This window comes from Triticum dicoccoides, chromosome 7B, assembly GCF_002162155.2.
Source record: "Triticum dicoccoides isolate Atlit2015 ecotype Zavitan chromosome 7B, WEW_v2.0, whole genome shotgun sequence".
Taxonomy (NCBI): domain Eukaryota; kingdom Viridiplantae; phylum Streptophyta; class Magnoliopsida; order Poales; family Poaceae; genus Triticum; species Triticum dicoccoides.
The window spans coordinates 362,385,767-362,410,183 of NC_041393.1; positions in this window are offsets into that span (position 1 = coordinate 362,385,767).

A 24,417-nucleotide genomic window follows, 5' to 3' on the forward strand; every position below is an offset into this window, starting at 1 on the left:
GAGCTCCCTCGTCGATGTCCGTTCTTTCGCCGGTGTCTACCCCACCACCCGTTTGCTCCGGTGGGGGTGGGATCGATGTGGACGGAACAGCTGCCGCTGAAGCCTTCTTCTTCGGTGGCATGTCGATGAAGAAGATGAAGATCCAGCTCGTGTGAACGCCGGATCAGGTTCACACAACCTCGACGCCCCCTACCTGGCGCGCCAAAGATGTCGGGGAAACTGATCCACGAACATCTATGGGACCGGCGGACCGAGCCCCTTTCGGTTCGGCGGGGGGCGGAGATCACACGAAGAGCAGATCGAGGCGAAGCACACAAGCAGTTTACCCAGCTTCGGAGCTCTCCGGAGAGATAACACTCCTAAGTGTATTGAGTTCTTGCTCGGGAGCACTGAGTGGTACAGTACACACTAGCTGCTAACGAGACCGAGCGTGAGTGTTTTTCTGCCTCCGAACCCCCCTCTATGTTGCGCATGGGCCTCCTTTTATATGCTAAAGGGGTCTCCGACAGGTGGCAACATAGACAAGGGTAGAAATGGAAAAGGAATTGCGGTTGGTACAACTACCTGTACAGTGTATCATACCTAACCCTCACGACAGGAGACAAAGGCACTAAATGCCCGTCTATGTCGCCCAAATAGTGCAAAAAGGGACCGTCAGGGACGCCACCGCTTGCCACGATGGCAATCTTGTCAGCGTCGCTTGCCACCGCGCACCGCTGGCCGCACAGCCTCTTGCCACGCGTGCCTAGAAAGGTCCCAGGGCGACACGTTGGTGGATGTGCTGGAGCGCGGGTACAGAGTGGTAGTTTGCCGCAGCAAGCGCCTTGCCGCGGTTGTTATCTTGTCGCGTCCGGAAGCTTGTCGCTCACTGGGCCTCGCCAGGACGCGTGGCGCGTCGTGGCAAGTTCCTTGAGATGCCTTGGTTGGCCTTCCCGGCAAGCTCCTCTTGCCGGGGCCTTGTCTCCTTGGCTTGAATACTTTGTTCTTGAATGGCTCCAAAGGAACCACGGAGGACCTTGGCGGTCACCCGGCAAGCCTTGCCGCGGGGTGCTGCAACTGCCCGTGCACAAGTTCGGGATACTAGGGTACCCCTACTCTAGTACACCGACAAGTTGCATGGAAATATATCTCATAATGGCTATGGAAATGCCATAATAGGTAGGTATGGTGGCTGTTTTGAGGAAGGTATATGGTGGGTGTATGGTATCAGCGAGAGTTGCGCGGCACAAGAGAGGCTAGCAGTGGTGGAAGGGTGAGAGTGCGTATAACCCGTGGACTCAACATTAGTAATAAAGAACTCACATACTTATTGCAAAAATATATTAGTTATCGAAACCAAGCCCTACGCGCATGCTCCTAGGGGAAAGGTTGGTAGGAGTTAACCATCACGCGATCCCGACCTCCACAGAAAGGATGACAATCAAAAAATACCTCATGCTCCAACTTCGTTACGTAACGGTTCACCATATGTGCATGCTACGGGAATCACAAACCTCAACACAAGTATTTCTTAAATTCACAATTACTCCACTAGCATGACTCTGATATCATCATCTTCATATCTCAAAACAATCATAAGAAATCAAACTTCTCATAGTATTCAATGCACTTTATATGAAAGTTTTTATTATATCTCTCTTGGAAGCCTATCATATTAGGACTAAATTTATAACCAAAGAAAATTAACATGCCATTTAGAGACTCTCAAATAATATAAGTGAAGCATCAGATTTCAACAATTTCTATAAAATAAAACCACCGCCGTGCCTTAAAAGATGTAAGTGAAACACTAGAGCAAAATTGCCTAGGTCAAAAGATATAAGTGAAGTACATAGAGTATTATAATAAATCATGATTCATGCATGTCCTTCTCAAAAGGTGTGTGCAGCAAGGATGATTGTGGCAAACTAAAAAGAAAAGACTCAAATTATACAAGATGCTCCAAGCAAAACACATATCATGTGGTGAATAAAAATATAGCCTCAAGTAAAGTTACCGATAGACGAAGAAGAAAGAGGGGATGCCTTCCGGGGCATCCCCAAGATTAGGCTCTTGGTTGTCCTTGAATATTACCTTGGGGTGCCTTGGGCATCCCCAAGCTTAGGCTCTTGCCACTCCTTATTCCAGAGTCCATCAAATCCTTACCCAAAACTTGAAAACTTCACAACACAAAACTCAAAAGAAAATCTCATATGCTCCGTTAGTATAAGAAAATAAACCACCACTTTATGGTACTGTTATGAACTCCTTATTTACTTATATTGTTGTACTATCTACTGTATTCCAGCTTTTCCATGGTTCATACCCTCCGATACTACCCATAGATTCATCAAAATAAGCAAACAACACATAGAAAACAGAATCTGTCGAAAACAGAACAGTCTGTAGTAATCTGTAACTCTTGAATACTTATGTAACTATAAAAATTATGAAACATTAGGACAACCTGGGAAATTTGTGTAACAATAAATAGCAAAAAGAATCAGATCAAAAGCACGTTTCTGTGAATTATGAGAATTTTTTTCCTGGGCACAAAATTTTTGTTTCTCAACAAGATCAAAACAACTATCACCGTAAGCTATCCCAAAGGTCTTACTTGGCACAAACAGTAATTATAACACAAAACCACATCTAACCAGAGGCTATATGGATTATTGAAAGCAAAACAGTAACAAAAAGCAAAGAACAAAAATAAAATTGGGTTGCCTCCCAACAAGCGCTATTGTTTAACGCCCTTAGCTAAGCATAAAATATGAATAGATCTAAGTATTGTCATCTTTGGTATGCAATCCATAAGTAGATCTCATAATAGATTCATATGGAAATTTAATTATCTTTCTAGGAAAGTGTTCCATGCCATTCCTTAATGGAAATTGAAATCTAATGTGTCATTCTTTCATATCAATAATTGCACCAACTGTTCTAAGGAAAGGTCTACCAAGCATAATAGGACATGTAGGATTGCAATCTATATCAAGAACAATGAAATCTACGGGCACATAATTCCTATTTGCAACAATAAGAACACCATTAATCCTTCCCATAGGTTTCTTAAAAGTGGAATCTGCAAGATGCAAATTTAAATAACAATCATCAAATTCACGGAAACCTAAGACATTGTATAAAGTTTTTGGAATTGTGGAAACACTAGCACCCAAATCACACAAAGCATGGCACTCATAATCTTTAATCTTAATCTTATAGTAGGTTCCGAGTCATCATAATGTTTTCTAGGGATAGAAACTTCCAATTCAAGCTTTTCTTCAAAAGATTGTAGCATAGCATCAGCGATATGTTTAGTAAAAGCTTTGTTTTGATTATAAGCATGAGGAGAATTCAACATGGATTGCAACAAGGAAATACAATCTATTAAAGAACAATTATAATAATTAAATTCCTTGAAATCCAAAAGAGTGGGTTCATTGCCACATAAAGTCTTGACCTCTCCAATCCCACTTTTTTAATTTTTGCATCAAGATCTAAAAAATCCAAATCATTGGGACGCCTTTTAACTAAACTTGACTCATCTCCAGTCCCATCTTTATCAAGATTTATATTGGAAAACAAAGATTCAATAGGAGTCACATCAATCACTTTAAGATCCATCATTATTTTCACGAAAACTAGAAGAACATGCTTTTTCAAATAAATTTCGTTTAGCACGCATCTTAGCGGTTCTTTCTTTACACTCATCAATGGAAATTCTCATGGCTTTGAGAGACTCATTAGTATCATGCTTGGGTAGAATAGATCTAAATTTCAAAGAATCAACATCAAGAGAAATTCTATCCATGTTCCTAGCTAAATCATCAATCTTAAGAAATTTTTCTTCAATCAAAGCATGGAAATTCTTTTGCGAACTCATAAATTCTTTAACACCCATCTCAAAATCAGAGGGCATATTATTAAAATTTCCATAAGAATTGCTGTAGGAATTACCATAATTACTAGAGGGATTACTAGGAAACGGCCTAGGATTAAAGTTACCTCTATAATCGTTATTACCAAAATTGTTCCTACCAACAAAATTCACATCCATAGATTCATTATTATTCTCAATCAAAATTGGCAAAGGCATATCATTAGGATCACTAGAAGCACTCTTACTAGCAAATAATTTCATAAGTTCATCCATATTTCCACTCAAAACATAAAATTCTTCAATTGCATGCACTTTTTTATAGTGGAAGATCTTTCGGTGTGACATTGAGAATAATTAACCATAATATTATCTAGGATTTTAGTAGCCTCTCCTAAAGTAATTTCCATAACAGTGCCCCCCACGGACAAATCTAAAAGATTTCTAGAAGCAAAATTCAATCCAGTGTAACTTTTTTGTATAATCATCAACAAATTCAAACCATGAGTAGGGCAATTTCGTATCATCAATTTCATACTCTCCCAAGATTGTGCAACATGTTCATGATCAAGTTGCTTAAAATTCATAATATCGTTCCTAAGGGAGATGATCTTAGCGGGAGGAAAATACTTAGAGATGAAAGCATCTTTGCACTTGTTCCATGAATCAATAATATTTTTAGGCAAAGGTGAAAACGAAGTTTTAGCATGATCTCTAAGTGAAAACGGAAATAGTTTCAATTTAACAATATCATTATCCACATCTTTCTTCCTTTGCATATCACACAAATCAACAAAATTATTTAGATTGGCTGAGGCATCTTCACTAGGAAGGCCAGAAAATTGATCTTTCATAACAAGATTCAGCAAAGTGGCATTAATTTCACAAGATTTCGCACTAGTGGCGGGAGCAATCGGAGTACTACTAAAATCATTATTATTGGTGTTGGAAAGGTCACACAATTTGGTATTCTCTTGAGCCATCGTGACAAAGCAAGCAATCCAACACACGAGCACACAAAAAGCAAGTGAGGAAGACGAACAGAAGAGAGGCGAAGAAATGGCAAATCTTTTTGAAAATCATTTTAGAAGTGGGGGAGAGGAAAACGAGAGGCGAATGGCGAATGTACTGCAAGAGATGAGAGTTTATGATGGGTACTTAGTATTTCTTGACTTGGCGTACATCTCCTAGGCAACAGCGCCAGAAATTCTTCCAGCTACTTCTTGAGCTTGCATTGGTTTTTCCCTTGAAGAGGAAAGGGTGATGTAGCAAACTAGAGATAAGTATTTCACTTAGTTTGAGAACCATGGTATCAATCCAGTAGGAGACAATGCACAAATCACCGAATACCTGCACAAAAAATAAAACAAACTTGCACCCAACGCAATAAAGGGGTTGTCAATCACTTTGCGGTTACTTGCAGAAGTGAGATCTGATAGAGATAGATAAACGATAAAGTAAATATTTTTGGTATTTTTGGTTTATAGATCGGAAAGTAAAGGATTACAAGAATAGTAGATCGAAAACTAAGATTGTAGATCGGAAACTTATATGATGGAAAATAGACTCGGGGGCCATAGGTTTCACTAGAGGCTTCTCTCAAGATAGAAAATAATATGGTGGGTGAACAAATTACTACCGAGCAATAGATAGAAAAGCGCAAAGTTATGACGATATCAAAGGCAATGATCATGAATATAGGCATCATGTTTGTGTCAAGTAGACCAACTCCTGCCTAGATCTACTACTATTACTCCACACATTGACCGCTATCCAGCATGCATCTAGATTATTAAGTTCATAAATAATGGAGTAACGCATTAAGTAAGATGACATGATGTAGAGGAATTAACTCAAGCAATATGATGAAAAACCCATATTTTTATCCTCGTTGGCAATAATACAATATGTGCCTTGCTTCCCCTACTATCACTGGGAAAGGACACCGCAAGATTGAACCCAAAGCTAAGAACTTCTCCCATTGCAAGAAAAACCAATCTAGTTGGCAAACCAAACCGATAGTTCGAAGATAATTACAAAGAAATCAAATCATGCATATAAGAGTTCAGAGAAGATTCAAACAATATTCATAAATAAGCTGATCATAAATCCACAATTCATCGGATCTCAGCAAACACACTGCAAAAAAGTATTACATTAATTAGATCTCCAAGAACATCGAGGGGAACATGGTATTGAGAATCAAAGAGAGAGAAGAAGCCATCTAGCTACTAGCTATGGACCCGTAGGTCTGTGGTAAACTACTCACGCTTCATCAGAAGGGCAATGGTGTTGATCTAGAAGCCATCCATGATCGAATCCCCCTCCAGCAAGATGCCGGAAAAGGTCCCTAGATGGAATCTCACGGGTACAGAAGGTTGCGGCGGCGGAAAAGAGTTTTCGTGGATGCCCTAGTTGGTTTGGGGATATATGGGAATATTTAGGCGAAAGAATTAGGTCAGGGGGTGGACGAGGGGCCCACAAGGGTGGGGGCGTGCCCTACATCCTTGTGGCTGCCTCGTGGCTCCTCCGACTTGATCTCCAAGTCTCCTAGTTGTCTTCTCGTCTAAGAAAAATCATCTCTAAGGTTTCATTCTGTTTGGACTCCGTTTGGTATTCCTTTCCATGAAACTCAAAAACAAGGAAAAACAGGAACTGGCATTGGACTCTAGGTTAATAGGTTAGTCCGAAAAATAATATAAAATAGCATATTAATGCATATAAACATCCAAAACAAATAATATAATAGCATGGAACAATCAAAAATTATAAATACGTTGGAGATGTATCACCGTCGTCGGAGAATAACAGGACGTGTGGGGGAATAAAGGGATGGACTGGCCAACCTCTGAGGGTTGATACATCTCCAACGTATCTATAACTTTTTATTGTTCCATGCTATTATATTATCAACCTTGGATGTGTTATATGCATTATTATGCTATTGTATATCATTTTTTGGACTAACCTATTAACCAAGTGCCCAGTGACAACTGCTATTTTTTCCTTGTTTTGTCTTTACAGAAAATCAATACCAAACTGGGTCCAAATCGAACAAAACTTTTTTACGATTTTTCTTGGACCACAAGACACCCTGGAAGCTTCGGGAGGAGGCGAGAAGGGCCACAAGATGGCGACAAGCTCATAGGGTGTGCCCTAAGGGGGCGGCCTGCAAGCTTGTGGGCCCCTTGTGGCACTTCCAATCCTAATTTGTCTTTTATAAATTCCAAATATTCCCCATAGAATAGAGGGCACACCAAAAATACTTTTCCACCGCCGCAAGTTCCTGTCTTCGTGAGATCCCATCTGGGGACCTTTTCTGGTACTCTCCTGGAGGGCGATTCGACCACGGAGATCTTCTACATCAACCTTGTTGCCCTTCCGATGATGTGTGAGTAGTTTACCACAGACCTACATGTCCATATCAGGTAGCTAGATGGCTTCTTCTCTCTCTTTGATCTTCAATACAATGTTCTCCTCGATGTTCTTGGAGATCTATTCGATGTAATATTCTTTTGCGGTGTGTTTGTTGAGATCCGATGAATTGTGGATTTATGATAAGATTATCTATAAATATTATCTGATTCTTCTCTGAACTCTTTTATGCATGATTAAGATAGCTTTGTATTTCTCTCCGAACTATTGTTTTGTTTTGGCCAACGACATTTATTTTTCTTGAAATTGAGAGGTGCTTTGTAGTGGGTTCAATCTTGCGGTACTTATTCCCAGTGACAGAAAGGGACATGACACATATTTTTATTATTGCCACTAAGGATAAAAATATGGGGTTTGTTTATATTGATTGGATCTATCCCTCTACATCATGTCATCTTACTTAAGGTGTTAGTCTGTTCTTGTTAACTTAATACATTAGATGTATGCTGGATAGCGGTCGATGTGTGGAGTAATAGTAGTAGATGCAGGAAGGAGTCGGTCTACTTGTCCCTGACGTGATGCCTATATACATGTTCATTGCCTTAGATATCATCATAAGTATGCACTTTTCTATCAATTGCTCAACAGTAATTTGTTTACCCACCGTATGCTTTCTTTTAAGAGAGAAGCCTCTAGTGAAAACTATGGCCCCCGGGTCTATCTTTTATCATATTATTTTCAGATCTATAAAATCAAAAACACAAAAATACCTTCCTGCATTAGTTACTTTTATTTTATTTTTCACTTTTACTTATCTTTTATATCTATCACTATCAGATCTCATCCTTGCAAGTAACCGTGAAAGGATTGACAACCCCTTTATTGCACTGGGTGCAAGTATTTGTTTGTTTTTGTAGGTGCAATTACTATAGACTTGTGTGTTCCTCCTATAGGATTGATATCTCGGTTCTCAACTAAGGGAAATATTTATCTCTAATTGTCTGCATCACCCTTTCCTCTTTAGGGGAAAACCAATGCAAGCTCAAGAAGTAGCAGGAAGAATTTCTGGTGCCATTGCCGGGGAGGATCTACATCAAGCCTACCAAGTACCCATCATAAACTCTCATCTCTTGCGTTTACATTATTCGCCATTTGCCTCTCGTTTTCCTCTCCCCCAATTGTAAAACGTTTTCAGAAAAACACAAAAATATTTGCCTTCTTATTTTCCTTTTTTTGTTTGCTTTTTGTTTGCTTGTGTGCTAGATTGCTTGCTTTGTTATGATGTCTCAAGAAAGTACAAAGTCGTGTGATTTTTCTAACACTAATAATAATGATTTTATTAGTACTCCGGTTGCTCCCGCCACTAGTGCGGAATCTTATGAAATTAATGCAGCTTTGTTGAATCTTGTTATGAAAGAACAATTTTCTTGTAGTCCTAATGAAGATGTTGCTTTCCATCTAAAACTTTTGTTGAATTGTGTGATATGCAAAAGAAAAAATATGTGGATAATGATTTTTTCAAATTGAAGTTATTTCCGTTCTCACTACAAGATCATGCTAAAACTTGGTTCTCATACTTACCTAAAAATAGTATTGATTCATGGAATAAGTGTAAGGATGCTTTTGTTTCCAAGTATTTTCCTCCCGCTAAGATCATCTCTCTTAGGAACGATATAATGAATTTGAAGCAACTTGATCATGAACATGTTGCACAATCATGGGAGTGGATAAATTAGTGATAACAAATTGCCCTACTCATGGTTTAAGTTTATGGATGATCATACAAAAAATATGCTGGATTAAATTTTGCATCTAGAAATCTTTTGGATTCCACCATGGTGATACTTTTATGGAAATCACATTAAGATAAGCTACTAAAATCCTAGATAATATTATGGCACATTAGTCTCAATGGCATACCGAAAGATCTTCTACTAATAAAAAAGTGCATGCTATTGAAGAAATTAATACTTTGAGTGGAAAGATGAATGAAATTGATTGCTAGCAAGATTGCTCTTATTGATCCTAATGATATGCCTTTGTCTACTTTGATTGAGAATAATAATGAATCTATGGATGTGAATTTTGTTGGTAGGAACAATTTTGGTAATAACGCATATAGAGGCAATTTAAATCCTAAGTCGTTTCCTAGTAATCCTCTAATAATTATGGTAATTCCTACAACAATTCTTATGGAAATTATAATAAGACACCCTCTGATCTTGAGAATAGTATTAAATATTTTATTAACTCACAAAAGATTTTCAATGCTACGGTAGAAGAAAAATTGCTTAAGATTGATGATGTGGCTAGAAACGTTGATAGAATTTCTCTTGAGATTGATTCCTTCAAGATTATATCAATGCCAACCAATCTTGATATTAATGATTCTCTGAAATCTATTCAAATTTCTATTAATAAACATAGGGAGAGAACTGCTAGGATGCAATCTAAGAGAGAATGGCTAGAAAAAGTATGTTCCTCTAGTTTTTGCAATAATCATGATGAAGATCTTAAAGTGATTGTTGTGATGCCTATTGAATCTTTGTTTGCTAATATAAAACTTGAAAATAAGGGACTATATAGGAGTCAACTTTAGCCATAAGGCATCCCAATAATTTGGAGGGTGAAGATCTTAATGAAAAAATTGATAAAAGTGGGTTTGGCGAGGTCAAAACTTTAACTAGTGATGAGCCCACTCTTTTAGATTTCTAGGAATTTAATTTTGATAATTGTACTTTGATTGAGTGTATTTCCTTGTTACAATCTATGCTTAATTCACCTCGTGCTTATAATCGAAATAATGTTTTTACTAAACATATCATAGAAGCTATGATGAAATGTTTTGAAGAAAAACTTGAGTTGGAAGTTTCAATCCCTAGAAAGCTAGATGATTGGGAACCTACTATTAAAATTAAGATTAAAGATAAAAGATTATGAGTGCGATGCTTTGTGTGATTTGGGTGCTAGCATTTCTACTATTCCAAAACTTTATGTGATGTGCTAGGTTTCCATAAACTTGATGATTGTTCTTTAAATTTGCACTTAGCGGATTCAACTATTAAGAAACATATGGGAAGAATTAATGATGTTCTTGTTATTGCAAATAGGAATTATTTTCCCATAGATTTTATTGTGCTTTATATTGATTGCAATCCTACATGCCCCATATTTCTTGGAAGACCTTTCCTTAGAACGATTGGCGCAATTATTGAGATGAAAGAAGGAAATATTAGATTTCAATTTCCATTAAGGAAGGGCATGGAACACTTTCCATGAAAGAAAATTAGTTTGGCATATGAATCTATTATGAGGGCCACTTATGGATTTCATACCAAACATGACAATACCTAGATCTATGCAATATGCCTTGCTAGGGGCGTAAAACAATAGCACTTGTTGGGAGGCAACCCAATTTTATTTTATGTTTTTTGCTTTTTCTTCTTATTTTCAATAAATATGCCATTATACTTCTGTTACGATCGGGTTTTAGTATTTCAATCAGTGTTTGTGCCAAGTAACACCTTTGGGGTGATTTGGAAGATCGTTGATTTGATTCTGAGAAAAAACAGAAACTTTGGCATCCAGTAGCAAAATTGTTAAAATTTGGTGGAAAGTGGAAAAATTCTGAATTTTTTACACAAGATTGATATACAGATTGCCTACATCGTTACATTTCTAGAATTTTTGGATTTACAGAAGTATGAGATTAATTTGGGTTTCTATAGATTGTTCTTTTTTTGACAGATTCTGTTTTCATTGTGTTGTTCGCTTGTTTTGATAGATCCATGGGTTGTATCGGGTGGTATGAACCATGGAGAAGTTGGAATACATTAGATATAATGAAAATATAAAATTGGAATGAGTTTGCAAAAGTTCCTAAAAGTGGATATTTGTTTTATTATACTAACGGATCTCATGAGTTTTCTGTTGGGGTTTGTGTTGTGAAGTTTTCAAGTTTTGGGTGAAGTTTCGATGGACTAAGGAATAAGGAGTGGCAAGACCCTAAGCTCGGGGATTCCCCTGGCACCCAATGTAATATTCAAGGACAACCAAGCATCTAAGCTTGGGGATGCCTCGGATGGCATCCCCTCTTTTGTCTACAATCTATCGGTAAATTACTTGAGGCTATATTTTTATTCACCACATATATGTGTTTTACTTGGAGTGTCTTGTATTATATGAGTCTTTGATTTATTTTAGTTTTTAGTTTGCCACAATCATCCTTGCTAGACACACCTTTTTAGAGGGACACACATTAATCGTGAATTTATTAGAATACTGTATGTGCTTCACTTATATTTTTTGAGCTAGGTAGTTGCTCTAGTGCTTCACTTATATCTTTTAGAGCACGGCGGTGGTTATATTTTAAAAAAATTGATGAACTCTCATGCTTGAGTTATATTATTTTGATAGTCTTATAAATAGTATGACAATTTTCTTAGGTTATGAATTTAGTCCTAATATGATTGGTATTCAAGAGGGATATAATAAAAACTTTCATGAAGATCATTGAAGATACGAGAAGTTTGATTCTTTGCATTTGTTTTGAGGTATAAAGATGGTGATATTAGAGTCATGCTAGTGAGTAATTATGGTTTAGTAAGAATATTTGTGTTAAGGTGTGATTCTTGAAGCATGCACGTATGGTCTCTCGTTATGCTATGCAATTGGAGCATGACTTATTATTGATTGTCTTCCTTATGAGTGGCGGTCGGGACGAGCGATGGTATTTTCATACCAATCTATCCCCCTAGGATCATGCGTAGTAGTACTTTGCTTCGATGACTGAGGGAGTCCTGGATTAAGGGGTCCTCGGATGGCTGGACTATTAACATGAGTCGGACTGTTGGGCTATGAAGATAAAGGCAGAAGACTTCCTCCCGTGTCCGGATGGGACTCTCCTTGGCGTGGATGGCAAGCTTGGCGATTCAGATATGTAGATTCCTTTCTCTATAACCGACCTTGTACAACCCTAGTCCCCTCCGTTGTGTATATAAACCAGAGGGTTTAGTCCATAGGGCAGAATCACAATCATATAGGGTTTAGCCATTACAATCTCGTGGTACATCAACTCTTCTAATACTCATATTCATCAAGATCAATCAAGCAGGAAGTAGGGTATTACCTCCATAGAGAGGGCCCGAACCTGGGTAAACATCGTGTCCCCCGCCTCTTGTTACCATCGACCTCAGACGCATAGTTCGGGACCCCCTACCCGATATCCGCTGATTTTGACACCGACGTTGGTGCTTTCATTGAGAGTTCCGCTGCGTCGTCACCAAAAGGTTTGATGGCTCCATCAATCATCTAGAACAATGTAGTCCATGGGGAGGTTTTTCTCCCTGGACAGATCTTCGTATTCAGCGGCTTCGCACTGCGAGCCAACTCGCTTGGCCATCTAGAGAAGATCGACAGCTACGCCCCTGGCCATCAGGTCAGGTTTGGAAGCTTGAATTATGTTGCCGATATCCGCGGAGACTTGATCTTCGCCGGATTCGATCCCATTACTGCCGCTCCCTGCCACTGCGATGAACATGACCTAAATCTGTCATCGGACCATGCTCAGGAGATAGCGCCCGTAACTGCTCTGGCCTTAGATCTAGAGCAGATTGCACTGTCCGAGGACGGGAAGCTCAACCCCGCCACGGAAGCCGCAGACTCAGCGGCGTTAGAGCCGCACACATATCCAAATTCGAGTGGGCCCTTTGTCTCCGGAACCTCGGATTCGTCTCCGGCCATAGGTTCCAAACCGCGTGCATCCGCGCCCATCGAATCTGACATGGCACCGATCGTTGAGTTCAGCTCCGCAGACATCTTCTGGCACTCGTCCTTAGGAGACGTGCTAAACTCACTAAAAGCCCTCTCCTTGTCAGGAGACTCTCAGCCGAATTATATCTGGTTTGAATTGGAGGCTGAAGACAGAGAATTCCGTTTCCCACCCACCGCCCACTGCATAGCCACTGTCGAAGACTTAACCGACATGCTCGATTACGACTGTGAAGACATCGATGGTATGGACGACGATGCCGGAGAGGAGCAGGCATAGAAACCACCGATTACAGGGCGCTGGACAGCCACCTCCTTGTATGACGTATACATGGTGGATACACCCACAGAGAACAACAGTGATAACGAAAAGGAACCAGTCGAGGATAAGCCTCCTGAAGTACAGCCAAGAGCCAACGTCAGCGGCGCCGCTCTAAACCACACCGTGCAAAAAGAGGCAATATCAACACATGAGAAAATAATACTCCGGACGATGCCGAAGACAATGAAGACCCCGTCGAACCAACTTCGGAACAGGAAGAACGGGAGGATAGGCAAGCCAGCCTTGATGAACATGCCATCAATGAAGACTCGGAGGATAGTAACTACTTTCCGCTTTCCGAGGACAAGGTGAGCATCGGCAACGAGCATTTTATCATGCCTGAGGAACTTCTTGAGCAGGAATGCTTAAAGCGCCAGCTAATAGCCACTGCAAGGAGCCTGAAAAAGAAGCAGCAGCAGCTTCAAGCTGATCACGATCTGCTCAACAATAGATGGACTAATGTCCTAATAGCCGAAGAGTACGGCCTCGACCGCCCAACCAAAAGTTACCCAAAGCGCAAATTGTTACCCCAATTCGATGACGAGGCGTGGAGCCCGTCCTACTAGTGCATAATCCCGCTGACCGACCACCATGTGGCCGGGACAAAGCGGCGACTCAAGGCGCACACCAGCCCGCACTACCTCACTGTAAAAACAGAGACATAACAGCTCAGGGATACACGTATGACCTACGGCATGACCTGGAAAACAGAGTAGGTCAGACCATATCGATCTATGGATCACGAGGGCATGCCCCGATGCGCGATGATGGCCAGCCGGCCGGACGGGAAAAATATAACCACGTCCGAGCCGAAAACCGCAGAGAACTCCATCCGAGCTACATCACGATTTGGCCCGATACAGAGGCGCCACACACCCCCTTTGCTTCACTGATGAAGTAATGGAACATGAATTCTTGGAAGGGTTTAAACCCGTGAACGTCGAATCATATGATGGGACAACAGACCCCGCGGTATGGATTGAGGATTTTCTTCTCCATATTCATATGGCCCGCGGTGATGATCTTCACGCCATCAAATACCTCCCACTAAAGCTCAAGGGGCCAGCTCGGCACTGGATGAACAGTCTGCCCGAAAACTCCATTGGCAGCTGGGAGGACTTGGAAGATGCCTTTCTCGACAACTTCCAAGGTACATATGTCCGACCTCCGGATGCCGATGACTTAAGTCAGATAGTTCAACAGCCCGGAGAGTCTGCTAGGAAATTCCGGACTAGGTTCTTAACTAAAAAGAACCAGATCGTCGACTGTCCAGATGCCGAAGCCCTAGCGTCCTTTAAACATAGCATCCATGACGAATGGCTCGCCCGACACCTCAACCAAGAAAAGTCGAAGTCCATGGCAGCCCTTACGACACTCATGACCCGCTTCTATGCGGGCAAAGATAGCTGGCTAGCCTGTAGCAGCAACAACATAAGCGAACCTGGCACTTCTGAAGCCAGAAACAACAACGGCAAGCCCCGACGCAACAGACACAAGCGTTGAAGCAACGGTGATAACACCGAAGACACGGTGGTCAACGCCGGATTTAGTGGCTCTAAATCTGGTCAACAGAAGAAGTCGTATAAAAGAAACAATCCGGGCCCATCCAGTTTGGACCGCATACTCGATCGTCCATGTCAAATCCAGGCACTCCTGATAAACCAGCCAATCATACCAACAAAGAGTGTTGGGGTTTTAAACAGGACGATAAGTTAAATGCCAAGAACAAGGAGAAGGGGTCGCAGAGTGAGGACAATGACGAGGTGTCCCGGCCACCGAACACAGGGGGACAGAAGAAGTCCCCCCCCCCCAAGTTAAAACGGTGAGCATGATGTACGCCACCCATATCCCCAAGAGGGAGCGCAAGCGTGCGCTCAAGGACGTCTACGCGATGGAGCCATTCACCCCAAAATTCAACCCATGGTCGCCCTGCCCGATCACTTTCGATAGTAGGGACCATCCGACCAGTATCAGTTATGGTGGTTCAGCCGCACTGGTCCTCGGCCCAATCATTGATGGATTCCATCTTATGCGAGTCCTCATGGACGGCGGCAGCAGCCTGAACCTGCTCTACCAGGATACTGTGCGCGAAATGGGTATTGATCCCTCAAGGATCAAGCCCACAAAAACCACCTTTAAAGGTGTCATACTAGGTGTAGAGGCCCGCTGTAGGGGCTCAATCACACTGGAGGTGGTCTTCAGATCTCCGAATAACTTCCGAAGCAAAGAGTTGATCTTCGACATCGTCCCCTTCCGCAGTGGCTATCACGCACTGCTCGGACAAACCGCATTTGCTCAATTCAATGTGGTGCCACATTATGCTTATCTCAAGCTCAAGATGCCCAGACCACGCGGTGTCATAAGAGTCAATGGAAACACAGAATGCTCCCTCCGTACCGAGGAGCACACCGCTGCCCTCGCAGCAGAAGCACAGAGCACCCTCTTCAGGTGGAACCTTAATTCGGCGGCCAAGCTCCCGGACACTATTAAACGAGTCCGAACTACTCTATAGCAGGACAGTCCAGCTCGTCAAGAGCTTGACTAGCAATTCGGCCTCCGTCCCAGTCCCGACCAAACTGCGGCATTCGTACTGCGGGTACATAACTACGCACTCAAAATACCATGGGCATAGACGGAAGCACAGCTAGATCGTGGTCCATAGTACGGCTCAACCTGTCCTGGACCCACATACCTTCACTTTTCCTTTTTTATTCTTAGGTTTCTTTTTTCCAGGTCTTTCCTGGTGGCCTGACTGTCGAACCCATTAAGGGACGGATACACCAAGACGGCAAGAAGCATTAACGTATAAGGGAATTTCCAGGTGGTCTCTTTAAACGATCGTCGTACCTGTTTTTGAGGACCCGCACGCAGCTCTCCCTTGGTCGTGGCATGTTAAATAGCCCTTTTGCTTATTGCACTACTTGTATAAATACGCTTTGACGTATTAATCAAAGTATAATGGAAAATAGTTGCGGCCCAATTTCTGCGGCACTAGCCTATTACTTCATTTTTTCTTGATATTTTCATCAATTGCACCCGTACACTATGGTATGCCTTAATTCGCCAGGGGCTTCATTACACCCCATAATACGACAACAAATCCCGAACACCTTTTTTCGGTGTAGTTCGGCACCCCGAACTTATAGCATTATATGCAACGGCTCGGAATCATGTCTTTGGTAAATAGTTGGGTTGCCAGGCTCCTGTGCTTACTACCTTACATTCTGCTATATCGGCTAGGGTAGTAAAGGGAGAACTACTATGATTGTGTCCTGGTTCATCCGGATGAGCGCCTTAGTAGAGGAAGTCGAAAACTAACTGTCATGATGCGGCGTGAGCCGGTCAGCTGTTCGAGAGGTTATAAATCTTTAGCGTTTTTTCTGCATTATGTGATGAATCAGTTTTTATACGATCAGGTGTTTACAGCATCCCAAGTTCGGACTTACGAATACTAGGGGCTGCGCCTAAACTTTTATTGTCAAACTCCTATGGCTAAGTGAGGGTGATAAAGCCACATACTCTGATTGCCTGGTTCGTTGCGCTAAACTCCTCCTTTAAGGACCAAACATTGGAGTAAAGAGTGTTTAGATTTATCCCGAACACCCTCGTACTTCCTACGTGGGGGCGGAAGCCGACGACTGGCCAACCCTCAGATTTAACAATACGGCCACACAGGAGGTAAAATTTTAAATAACAAGCATTATATTACATAGTGATCATGTTTCATAGTACATGACAGGATAACATGAATGTATTCATTCAAAGATAACATCATTAGCACATTGCTAAGCCACAATGCGGGATCCATCCAAGACACTGTCAAAATATTGCTCGGGCGTGCGGTGCTCCTTGCCCGCAGGCGGTCCCTCGGTCGCAACCTTCATAGCATCCATCTTCACCCAATGCATCTTGACTCGGGCGAAGGCCATGCGCACGCCTTCGATGTAGACGGACCGCTTGATGGCATCAAGCCGGGGGCAGGCATTGACCAGCCGCTTCATGAGTTTGAAGTAGCTGCTGGGCATAGCTTCGGCAGGCCATAGTCGGATTATTAAATCCTTCATGGCTAGTTCGGCCACCCTATGCACCTCGACCAGCTGTTTTAGCTAATCGCTAAAGGGCACTGGATATTATGGTGCAAGGTATTACGACCAAAATAGCTTCTCCATGGAACTCCCCTCTTTGGCTCGGATGAATTCCGCAGCATCTGAAATGCTGCGCGGCAGATCCACAAACGCCCCTGGAGAACTCCAAATCCGGGTCAGTAAGAGGAACCTTTCCTTCACATATTTGCTCTGCATAATAAAGGCCTTACCCACCGTGATTTTTTTGGCCTCCTGGATTTCCTGGAGGGTGCCTTGGGCTTCAACCCGGACATCGTGTGTGTTTTGGCAGGCCTTGTCCAATTAAGACTCTTGATCCGCAAGTTTGTGCTCCAAGGACTCGCATTTATTCACGGCGTCCTAGAGCTCCGACTGGACCTCACTGACCCTGGCCTCGTGCTTTTCACGGGCGGCCTTTTCCCTGGCTGCTTTGTCCTCGGCCTCGGCCGGCGCCTTCTTGAGGGTCTCCACCTCGGTCGCCGCTCCTAACAAATAAAATGGCACTTTAGTCAGCACAAACCATTCATCCTTCCTGAGTATATACAAGGTTACTACATACCTTGACTATTTTCCAGCTGTTTCTTCACACAGCCTCGCTCCTCCTCGGTCCGCTCTAGACTCTACTTCAGTCCGAAGACCTCAGCAGTATGAGAGGTCGCAGCTAGCAACGATGCCTGCTTATTCACATAGACATGTTGCGAAAATTATTTGATCCTCTGTTCGGCTTTTCTTTCTGAACATCGGACAAAGTCTCAGGGGCAACTGTCTATACTGTGACATTCTTTTTGCATAGTTGCTTACCTCAAAGCCTGTTAGAAGGCAGGTGTAGGCTTCGGTCAACCCACTCTTCGCGGACTGGATCTTCTCAATCACCGTACCCATAAGGGTACGGTGTTCTTCAACAATGGAAGCGCCTCGCAGCGCTTCCATCAAATTATTTGGTGCCTCTGGATGAATAGAGGTCACCGGTGGAATAGGCGCACCTCCTTCTTTTGAAAGAGGCGGCCTTCCTGACTCCGGAGCCGTATGGGTCTCCGGAACTATATTTGGTTGGGGGATGAACTGGATATGGCCCCCACCGTCAGTATCCATGGGGGTTTTCTCCCCCATGTGTCCGACGGCCGAGGTTTCACCCTCCGACACCTCCCGGATGACCTCCTGCGTCTCTCCCTCGCCCGGGATCCTTCGGGATGACGCCTCAGCACCATCCATGTCCTTGGGAGAGGAGGCCGTTGGAAGGGTCCCGCTGTCCATCGCCTCCGGGTCCAGCGAATCCTCCGAAGATAAGGACCGCTCGAAGTTGGACCGATCCGGACTGCGAATGCATGATTCAACATGTTACTACTCTGAAGTAGTGAGGCCGGATATACGAATGTGTCCGGTTTTTGAGTACTCATGATTTGGCCAGGGGCTTGTCCTTGGGCTGCCACTTCGAGCTGCTATCGGTGACCGTGAGGGAGCTATGCAGAAGGGAAGCTTTCCCCTTCTTGGACTCCTCGGCCTCCAGACGCGTGGAGGCCGACCTTTTCTTTACCCCCTCTCAGGGGGAATGGCTTTCTTCTTCTTCCTCCTCTTCCTCGTCGTCCTCGGCGTCTTCGGACGTCATGTCCAAAATGCCCTTGCGATGGAGACCACCTCTAGTCCCCTTGGCCTTCTTCTTGGCCTTCTTCTCCGGCGCTTGATAGGGCGCCGGAACCAGCATCTTCGTCAGAAGCGGGATTTCTGGGTCTTCAGGCAGGGAAGTCGGATAGTAAATCCGCTCCGCCTTGTCTTTCCAGCCCTGAAAAAAATCAATAAGGAGGCTTAGGCGTCTTCCTCGAGTATGCAAGTAAAGGGTACACCTTGAAACATGAAAAAACTCATCGGACTAGCGGGATGGGTTAAGTCATGCCCGTGGTCCTTGGTCGTGGCCGACCGCGCCTCGTTGGCCTTGAAGAGCACCTTCCAGATGTCTTCGTGCGTGGTGTCGAAGAGCTGCAGCAAGGTCTGGTGCTTGGCCGGATCATACTCCCACAAATGACAAGTCCGGCGCTGGCACAGAAGGATCCGGCGAATAAGCATCACCTGGATCACATTGACAATCTTGATTCTCTTGTTTATCATGTTCTGTATGTGCGTTTGAAGCGCTGTCAGCTCATTCGTCGAAGACCAGTCTAGGCCCTTCTCTAGCCAGGAGGTGAGCTGCATCGGGGCTCCGGACCGGAATGCAGGAGCCGCGACCCAGGTGGTGTCGCACGGCTCTATGACTTAGAACCACTTGGACTGCCACCCTTTGACAGTCCCCATGTAGGAACCCTCGGGACATGTGACATTGGGCATCTTGCTCACCATGGCGCCTCCGCACTCCGCGTGTTGAGCGCTCACCACCTTCGGCTTCACATTGAAGGTTTTTAGCCATAATCGAAAGTGAGGTGGGATGCAGAGGAAGACCTCGCACATGACAATAAATGTCGAGATGTTGAGGATGGAGTTGGGGGCCAGATCATGGAAGTCTAGCCCGTAGTAGAACATGAGTCCATGGATGAACGGGTGGAGAGGGAATCCCAGCCCGCGGACGAAGTGGGAGATGAACACCACCCTCTCATGGGGCTCCGGGGTGGGAACGATTCGTCCCTTGGCCGAAAGCCGATGGGCGATTTCCTTAGGCAAGTACCCGGCTTCCCGGAGCTTTGTAATGTCCTTCTCCTTGACAGAGGAGGCCATCCACTTGCCCTGCGCTCCGGATCCAGACATGGTTGGAGTGCTTTTTGGGCGGAAGAGATGAGAGCTTGGGCGCTGGAGCTCGAGAATGCATGGGCAGAGAAATAGAAGGCGTGGGTGAAAAAAGGTGAATCCTTATCTCTTTATGAAGGCAGTGAATATCAAATGCCTCCCCACTCGCCTTAAAACTCGTCTATTCCCCAAGGGTCGTGAAAATGGCACGGTTAGGTTACCCATGCCCGTATTGATGAGAATCCCGCAATAAGGGGACACGATCTTTGCTTTGACAAGACGTGCCAATGAAACCGCACCTCGAAATATGGAGTGGCAGGCTAAAGAAGGTTCAAATAATGGTCGGGTGGCAACATGATGTCACACTACAAAAAGTTGTCAGCAGATTGGACTCGTGGAATATTAGACTCTCTACAGTTGTGTGTGGTATTTGTTTTGCAGAGCCGGAGACAATTCTTGTGTTCAAGGACTATTTTGAAGTATTCAGAGAAGGAACCCGCCTTGCAATGTCGAAGACAATCTGCACGCCGAACACCTCGTCATTGAAGCCTAGTTCAGGGGCTACTGAGGGAGTCTTGGATTAAGGGGGTCCTCGGACTGCCGGACAATTAACATGAGATGAACTGTTGGGCTATGAAGATACAAGACAGAAGACTTCCTCCCATGTCCGGATGGGACTCTCCTTGGCATGGATGGCAAGCTTGGCAATTCAGATATGTAGATTCCTTTCTCTATAACCAACCTTATACAACCCTAGTCCCCTTTGGTGTCTATATAAAACGGAGGGTTTAGTCCATAGGGCAGAATCATAATCATATAGGCTAGACTTCTAGGGTTTAGCCATTATGATCTCGTGGTAGATCAACTCTTGTAATACTCATATTCATCAAGATAAATCAAGCAGGAAGTATAGTATTACCTCCATAGAGAGGGCCCGAACCTAGGTAACCATTGTGCCCCTACCTCTTGTTACCATCGACCTTAGACGCACAGTTCGGGACCCCCTACCTGAGTACACCAGTGTTGACACCGACATTTGCTATACGTATGTGAGTTCTTTATGACTAATGTTGAGTCCATGGATTATACTCACGCTCACCTTTTCGAATTTTGCTAGCCTCTTCGGTACCGTGCATTGCCCTTTCTCACATTGAGTTGTGGTGCAAACTTCGCTGGTGCATCTAAACCCTGTGAGATGATACACTCTTACACACATAAGCCTCCTTATATCTTCCTCAAAACAACCACCATGCCTACCTATTATGTCATTTCTATAGCCATTCCGAGATATATTGTGATGCAACTTACACTATTCCGTTTTATTATGACACATACCATCATTATCATATTGCTTTGCATGATCATATAGTTGACATAGTTTTTGTGGCCTAGCCACTATTCATATTTTTTATACATGTCACGCTAAATCATTGCACATCCCAGTACACCACTGTAGGCATGCATATAGAGTCATATTTTTGTTCTAGTATCGAGATGTAATTCTAGAGTTCTAAGTAAATAAAAGTGTTACGATCATCATTATTAGAGCATTGTCCCATGTGAGGAAAGGATGATGGAGACTATGATTCCCCCACAAGTCGGGATGCGACTCCGGACGATAATAAAAAAATTAAAAAAGAGACCAAATAGATCCCAAGAAACAAAAGAGGCCGAAGTGTCCAACAAAAATAAGAGAAAAGAAAAAAATGAGAGAAAAAGAGAGAAGGGACAATGTTACTATCCTTTTCCACACTTGTGCTTCAAAGTAGCACCATGTTCTTCATGATAGAGAGTCTCTTATTTTGTCACTTTCATATATTACTAATGGGAATTTTTCATTATAGAACTTGGCTTGTATATTCCAATGATGGGCTTCCTCAAATTCCCTAGGTCTTCATGAGCAAGCAAGTTGGATGCACACCCACTTAGTTTTCTTTTGAGCTTTCACACACTTATAGATCTAGTGCATCCGTTGCTTTTTAGTATGCTTGATGTAGTATTGTTTTTATGTCAATATTAAACTTTTGTTTCGAATGTTATACATCTGAATATTCGTGCCACATTAATAAAGATTACATGATAAACATGTTAGGTAGTATTCCACATGTTTTTATCATTTACTTACTCGAGTACGAGCAGGAATTAAGCTTGGGGATGCTTTATACGTCTTCAACGTATCTATAATTTTTTATTGTTCCATGCTATTATATTATCAACTTTGGATGTTTTATATGCATTATTATGCTATTTTATACCATTTTTTGGGACAAACCTATTAAACTAGTGTAGCGACCAGACCTCAAACAGTCTAGTCTCTGTGCATCAGTGTCATCCTGGGTCGGTAATGCTGACACGAACAGTACTTGAGGATTTATAACAGAGTTTCAATCACACACTTATTACATCGAATGTCTCAAAAGAGAACTTATTACAATAATATGGCTTAAGGCCATCTAAATAAGATAACAACGGAAGGCTTGGAAGATAAAGTGAGTCCATCAACTCCAACAACATAGCTGAGTGAACAACAACGACCTATGGCACCTTACTCGTCGTCTGAAAAATCTGCAACATGATAAATTGCAGCCCGAAATGGGTCAACACATGGAATATGCTGGCAATGTAACACAAAGAGTAATGAACAGAATAAATGCTATCAGTACATGCATATATGGCTGGTGGAAAGCTCTATGGTTATTTTTTTGCATAAAGCCAATTTTTCCCTACAACAAAGGAATAAATTTTATTTAACTATCATGGTGGTTGTTAAACATTGAGAAGGTTCCTCCAACTCAATCCCAATTAAGCAATATCAATTAACCCAACAAAATTAATTTAGAGTGATGAGACCAACATGATAACCCAAGAACCAGATACTCAAGATGTCCATAACCGGGGACACGGCTAAACATGATTAGTTTGTACACTCTGCAGAGGTTTGCGCACTTTTCCCCACAAGAATCGATCTCCTCCGTTGAATTTCCCGCACTACATGGTGTTTGAGAAATGGATGACCGAGACACAGTCTTTCAGAAACATAAACTCTTTACTCTGGGTGGACAGTTACACCTACTTTCCCCTACATCTGCTAGCCCACCACTAAAAGAGGTCATGCAACCTACTCAACTATGCTAGAGCCCATAATAGCTTGTGGCTGCACACGGAAGTTTTTAGCATGAATAATCTTACGATCCCTTTGAGCCTGGGTAGGGAACCGTAGGTTGATCACATGGGTACTCCAGGATATCCTAGGACAACACTGGATTCTCCAGGTGTCTGCAACCAATCCACCCAGATGTGTATTTAATTAGCCACCTTAAGTTAACCATTAATTAACAGTACTCACATCTGTCATGGATACACTCACCCAATCCACGTCTACGAGCATAGCATAGCAATCCTAAGCATAACGTAGAAGTAACTTCCAAAGGTTTGATAATAAAAAGGGCAATAGGTTCTACCTCATCATCTACTTCCCAAACCCACATGTTAATCATATCCTAACCATGCAATGTCTGAGGATTGGAACTAATGCATAAAAACTGGGTAATAAAGGGATATGATCAAAGTGTTACCTGCCTTGCTGATGATCTGCAAAACCTAGAGACTCGTAGTAGCACGCTTCGCACTCCGGGAATTCTGTCGCAAACAAACAATAACATACATAAGCACTCAAGGAAGAAGCACGGGTAAAACTCAAATAAAAAGATCTAACCAGAAAGTTCAACTGAAGAACTCCGGTTTGCAAAAAGAATCGAATCAAACGGAGCAACGAAACTCAAACTACGAACAAAACAAGATTCATTTACTAATCTGGACTAAAGTCAAATTTTATAGTATCACAATCATGTTCAAGTTGGTTAAACATAAAGAGGGCTTCAAGACGAAGATTTAGGCGATTGTTTCATCTAATTTGGATAAACGAGCAAAAAGTTATACTAGATTGAAGATCAGGGCAGAATTCGCGATCGAAAATAATCGCAAATAAAACCCTGGAAAATAAAACGAGACGAACAGGCTAACGAACGAATGTTCATTAACAGATCCAAAACGGTGAACAGCATTCGTTAAAACGAATGACGGACGAACGTCCGCTAAATAACTAAACCGAAAAAAGCCGAACCGATCTATTTAAAAAAACAGATCTAGGTTTCTAAAAAAACTAAACGGTTTTAGAATAAACCGAAATGGTGGCGACAGCGGCAACTACCTCTAGTGAGGTCCGGCGGGGCGGCGGCGGCGGCGGGGCTCCGGCGGGGCTCAGCTCCGGCGGCGAG